Genomic DNA, 6,000 nt, shown 5'->3' with positions numbered 1-6,000 from the left:
GAAACTAAAGTAAAGAAACACAAAAAGAGTTCCTTGTCCACTGGGCGATGGTTCAGTCCAATTAGCTGCCTGCTGAATATAAGGCCTCTGCTGACTGGCATGCATTCTTGTGTCAGGCCTGACACAAGAAGCAGCAACAGTGGTTACCTTTATCACTGGTTACTCAAACAAAACATCAAATTATAATAAAATAAACTGAAACATGTTAATAAATTTTATGATCAAATGTGTGTGTTATTTTTGAAAAAGAAATCTAAAAGTATATGCAAACAAATCAAGTGAACAGATTTATGTAGGGTGTGGTGCAGGAGGTTACTGCCCTGATGGTGTGGCAGCGTAGGCAGCCATCACAAGAGGCAACTTAGTCCATACAGGAGGGGTCTCACTCCCAGAAGGAAAATAGCAGACATTGAGGACAGCTACAAGTACCTTGGAATTCCACAGGCAAATGGCAACCTGGAGCAGGCAACAAGGAAAGCTGCAACAGCTAAATTCCTCCAACGAGTAAGGCAAGTCCTGAGAAGCCAGCTCAATGGCAAGGATAAGACCCGGGCATAAACAGCTAAGCACTGCCAGTAATCAGATACCCTGCAGGAATAATAAGATGGCCAAAGGAAGAGATTCAGACCCCGAATGTTAAGACACGAAAGCTCCTCACCATGCATGGAAGGTTCCATCCCAAATCCAGCACCCTGAGACTGTATTCTAGCCGCAAGGAAGGAGGCAGAGGACTAGTAAGCGTGGAAGCCACCATCCAGGATGAAACATCCAAGATCCATGAATACATCAACCTCAAGGCCCCAACTGACAGTGTGCTCAGTGAATGTCTCAGACAATGGAGAGCAGAGGATACAGTGGTGGAGGACAGATCCTCATGGGAGGACAAACCCCTGCATGGGAAGTACCGCCGGACCATAACTGAAGTGGCTGATGTCAAGAAGTCCTACCAATGGCTAGAAAGGGCTGGCCTACAGGACAGCACTGAATCGCTCACCCTGGCAGCTCAGGAACAAGCCCTGAGCACCAGAGGGATAGAGCCCCAGATCTACCACACCAGACAAGACCCAAGGTGTAGGCTGTGTAAAGAGGCACCTGAAACAATTCAGCACATAACTGCAGGGTGTAAGATGCTTGCAGGGAAAGCATACATGGAGCGCCACAATCAAGTGGCTGGAATAATATACAGGAACATGTGTGCAGAATATGGACTGGAAACCCCAAGGTCAAAATGGGAAACACCTCTGAAGGTGGTAGAGAATGAGAGGGCAAAGATCCTGTGGGACTTCCAGATCCAGACTGATAAGGATGGTAATGGCGAACCAACCAGACATTGTAGTGGTGGATAAAGAACAGAGGAAAGCCATTGTGGTGGATGTGGCAGTGCCAAGCGATGGGAACATCAGGAAGAAGGAACATGAGAAACTGAAGAAATACCAGGGACTCAGAAGAACTGGAGAAAGCATGGAAAGTGAAGGTGACAGTGGTGCCTGTGGTAATTGGAACACTCAGGGCAGTAACCCCCAAGCTGGAGGAGTGGCTGCAACAGATCCCTGAAAAGACCTCAAACCTCTCAGTCCAGAAAAGCGCAGTGCTAGGAACAGCCAAGATACTGCACAGGACCTTCAAGCTCCCAGGCCTCTGGAAGAGGACCCGAGCTTGGAGGAGAAACCACCTGCGGAAGGGTTAGAGGGGCATTTGTTTTTAGTTTTATAGACATATATAAATATATGTATGTATATATATATATAGATAGAGAGAGAGAGAGAGAGAAAGAAAGAGAGAGAGAGAGAGAGAGAGAGAGAGAGAGATAGATAGATAGATAGATAGATAGATAGATAGATAGATAGATAGATAGATAGATAGATAGACAATATATATATATATATATATATATATATATATATATATATATATATATATATATATATATATATATATATATATATATATATATATATATATATATATATATATATGTATATGTATATGTATAATTTATTTATTACTATTATTTATTAGTATTTTATTAGTATTTGTATTTATAAGTATTTTTACCTTGTCAATAGTTTTCTAGTTTTGTCCATTTTCAGTTGATTTTACAAATTTATTAAAGGAAAGTTCCTTGTCTTGTTCATCCACAAGTTAAAGTATTTTGCTTTAAATGTGTAATTTCATACACAAAATGTGCATTTATTTGTCACAATTGTCGTACTTGCCATCAAACTTTAACTATGTAGAAATACCAAAGTATGTTTTAGATGGGGAGTGACACACTTTCAAAATTCTATAATTTGAGACAAATTTAAAACGGACAGCATTTCCTATGTGTTTCAAATCTTACATCAAATTTTTTTCTTAAATTTTAATAAATTTATAAATCGTCAAACAATATACTTTTGTTTATGTTTGTCTGATGAAAGCAGAATTTAATGCGACTGAATAGCTTTTCTATAATATATTGTTTTTCTTGTTTGTTTGTTTTTACAGCGTTTTGTCTTCTCAGTCAGAGGAAGTGGTTATGCGTTTCCGCCCCCGCCTCCTTCCCCCCTCTTAGAATCACACACGTACACAGCCTGAGCCAGTGTAAACCTTATTAATGTCTACGGAGTGAACGCAGAGAGGAGGGGAGCGTAGAGCACAAACGAAAGCGGCGAGCCAAGAAAATGGCGATCGTGCAGAGGATGAATGCCCCCACTCGTAGATGCTGCAAACGCATTGCATTTCTTTAGCCTTACTTAGTTTATTTTCCACTCTCTGTTGCACTTTATATTTCAATGAGGTAAGTTTTGTTTTAATTTTTATTTATTTTTTATTTATGTTCTTGTGTTAAGCTATGCAGGCAAGGAGCTGGAGGAAAGACCAGAGGTCGGTAGATAAGTTGACCAGCCGCTGTTGTTTAGTTAGCTATGACGGAGCTAATATTGTTAAGTACTACTATGCTATCCTTTCCTATCCTATCAGGTTGCGTTTAGAAAGGCGGTTTGGTTTTATAGTTTTGCTAAAGATGCAACTCTCGTTTGTTTTTTCCTAAACGCAAATGAAAAATAAAGCCATTTTAAATGTGTTAACAAGGCGGTTTAACCTTGTCCTTTCGCTTAACTATTCTAGATTGGTCGCTGTATGTTTGTAGCTAGGAAAATGCGTATTTTGTTAACTAATTGTCTTAAATGTATTTTTTTTTTACTTTGTCTAGACTATCATTGTTCTCTGTAAACAACTTACCAATATCGCTAAATTAGAGGAAAAATACCTCGTAGTTGCTATTAGCATTAGCTTAGCAACATGCTAATTTGACGACGCAGGTTCGTCGGTGGGAACAGGTAATACTGTGCACAAATTGCATTAAGAACACTGTTTTACTACTATCACTTCGCATATAAATTAAAAATGTCATGAATTAATTTCAAATCTATATTGAAATTAACCTGCGGAGTTGTTAGATAAAAGCCCCCTATGGTATAAAGCGGTACGACAGCAATACCCCTAAACCCCTAATCTGGTCTGGGTTTTTTTGTAGTCAAATCCACATTACTTTTCGTCCTGATCTTACAACACCGAGGTGGACATCAGAGTTTAGATGAATATGCATCGGTGGTAAATTTACTTATCACTCGAGGTTCTTAGATTTGATTGCAAACCTACAGCTGGAGAGAGAAGCCATGTTGGTTAAGCTGCAAGTCGGGCAACAGCTGAGATAATGGCCGTTCAGGACCCGACTTGTAACTTTGACCTACACAGACTCTCACTGTCCCCTGCTGTCACTTTACACGCACTTGGTTTCCCTTCACTTTGACGAGCTGTAAGAAACCTCTGTACCACGTTAAGGCAGTGTAAACGTGCATTTCACCACAGTTCACTTTGAGTGTATGTACTGAACTTGCATAATACTTCATGCTAGTGTCTATGCGTGCAGGATAATTTGGATGTTTGCCCTGAATGTGATTTTAGGAATGTTTCAAAGTTTGCAGGTCATATTACAAGTTAATGCCTCTGGGAACTTGTACTATGGTGTTCACTAGAATCATTTTCTTGCACAATCGGGTACTTTCTGCAGGAAAATGTTCTGGTTACACTTAACTTTATTCATTTATCTTTGGGAATAAACTATTTCCTTTCTCTTTTTGCTAAAGAGATTTGGAATTGGAAACTGTTGCCACCAAAGAAACTAAAGCGTCTTAACGGGTGAGTGAAACTCTTTTAAACCCAGGAAACTGTTGGTGATGCTGAAATGGTTTAATGCAGTTAATGATGATTGGTGACATATATAAACAAATTTATGTTCAAAACTGCATTTCTGACTTTTTCTTGACTAATGGTTAATCAGGAGCAGAGGGGGAAAATGCAGTTTGAAATGGATTGTATTTGTGATGTAGAAAAAACGTTGGCAAGCCATTCTTATGCAACCACTTGTAGACGACCAGATCCATGTCTGTCTTTGTTTTCCTCGTCTGAGCTGGCATCTGGGTCAACTGTACAGCTGGATAGCTTCAAATTTTGCTCGCCATTTTTGTTGCACCGCTAATGTTAGGTTGGGGTTGTAAGGGGCTGTAAACTTGTGGGAAAGCATGTAAACAGATGTATGATGGGAAGTGGGGGCGGACTTACTCCACACAAACAGTCCTGTCCACAACTCGGAGGTGAATTTCTAATGAACTGCTGCTGCTCTCACTGGTGTTTGATTTTGGCTAAAAATCATAATTAAATCATTATCATAATTAAAACATCACTGGATGCTTTTAAAATAGATCCAAAGATGATTTGAGTGGGTCTTTCTTTGGGGTGTTTTGTCACAAATGTTTAATAGGTTTAACCATACCCCATCTGATTTGTTGAATTATCAGTGTAAACCAAAGTGAAAGCAATACATTTTCTGAATCCCAGTATATGATGTCATGGCTGTCTGAGTGATGTTCTGTCAGCGTTGTGAGTTTGGGAAGCCGCTGGGAGGGGCGGGGGCTTGGGATGAGCTGCGCCTGCTTATGCTAGCACATGCAGTTCCGTTTGAATTGAATTGGGGGGTCTGGGTTGGTCAGGTCACATTGTGCTGAATTGTAGCCTTTCCCCCCATTTCTAAATGAGAAGCCAGCGTCCTGATGTGTTGTGCACAGGGAGGTGTTTGTACTGCTCATTGTGTTTAGACAATCATTGCACATGTAAGCACACAATAGGACTATGTCTCATGACTACTTTGTATACTCAAACGGTTCAGTTATGACCACTATTGCTGGTTTCAGTAACCAGTTATTTAGTGTTAGATCTGCTTGGTCAATTCTCTTATCTGGAGTAGGAAAATTACCCGAATTTTTATTTTGTGAAGAAAACAATCCTGTTAAGTCAACTCATGGTGTTTACCAATATACTCTATTATGGTGGTTTGCTTTTATTTTCCTGGAACTTATGTTGCTGCTTAAAATGCACTATATTACCCAAAGTATTCGCTCACCTGCCTTGACTTTCATATGAACTGAAGTGTCATCCCATTCCTAAGCCATATAGTTCAATATGTCTGTCAAAAGAACAAAGGCTAGGGATTGGTACAAGTCAGATAATCTGTGAACCCCTAATAGCTTACCGCAGGATCCGGTGTCAGACAGTGTAAAAAGTGAATAAAATAATGAAGTTCAGAAATGTAATATCTGGCATCAGCGCTACTGCTTTTCACTACAACGCCCATGGTGCATTGGGTTAATGTACTAGCATCTCTTACTGCGCTACTGTTAACTGTTATGAAGCACAACAAACACAAACCTCTGTTCTAACGGGTTGCAAAGCTTTCATGATGAAAGCAGGACAACAGTTTGGTTCACAAAAAGTGAACAAGTAGTGAGACTCTTTAGCGTCAGTAACACTAAAATCTCTAAATACACTCATTCTTTTTTTAAATTAGCCAGGGAAACTAATGTTTTTTGACTAAAGATCTTGTCTTCTTTTTTTTTTTAAATATAACCTGTATTCTTTATGTTGTTTGGACCTTGTAATGATTCACAGTTCTTGTAAAAC

The 6,000-nt window shown here is 39.5% G+C and overlaps 1 protein-coding gene across 7 annotated transcripts in view; it reads left to right on the top strand.

The window, feature by feature from the left end:
* Nucleotides 1–2,558: 2,558 nt before the first annotated feature.
* LOC101161975 (trinucleotide repeat containing adaptor 6A) overlaps nucleotides 2,559–6,000 on the top strand; it is a 48,717-nt gene continuing 45,275 nt past the window's right edge. For 6 of the 7 annotated variants that reach the window (XM_078951427.1, XM_078951425.1, XM_078951424.1 and 3 more), the window contains exons 1-2: nucleotides 2,559–2,779; nucleotides 4,131–4,182. The gene's annotated coding sequence lies outside the window, so the exon portion shown is untranslated. The remainder of the gene's footprint in view (nucleotides 2,780–4,130; nucleotides 4,183–6,000) is intronic. The other variant, XM_078951426.1, reaches the window with a different exon arrangement.

This window comes from Oryzias latipes, chromosome 8 (genome assembly GCF_053564925.1).
Source record: "Oryzias latipes strain Hd-rR chromosome 8, Olatipes_Hd-rR_3.1".
Taxonomy (NCBI): domain Eukaryota; kingdom Metazoa; phylum Chordata; class Actinopteri; order Beloniformes; family Adrianichthyidae; genus Oryzias; species Oryzias latipes.
Note: the sequence above shows the minus strand (reverse complement) of the source record. Positions and strands in the feature narration are given on the sequence as shown.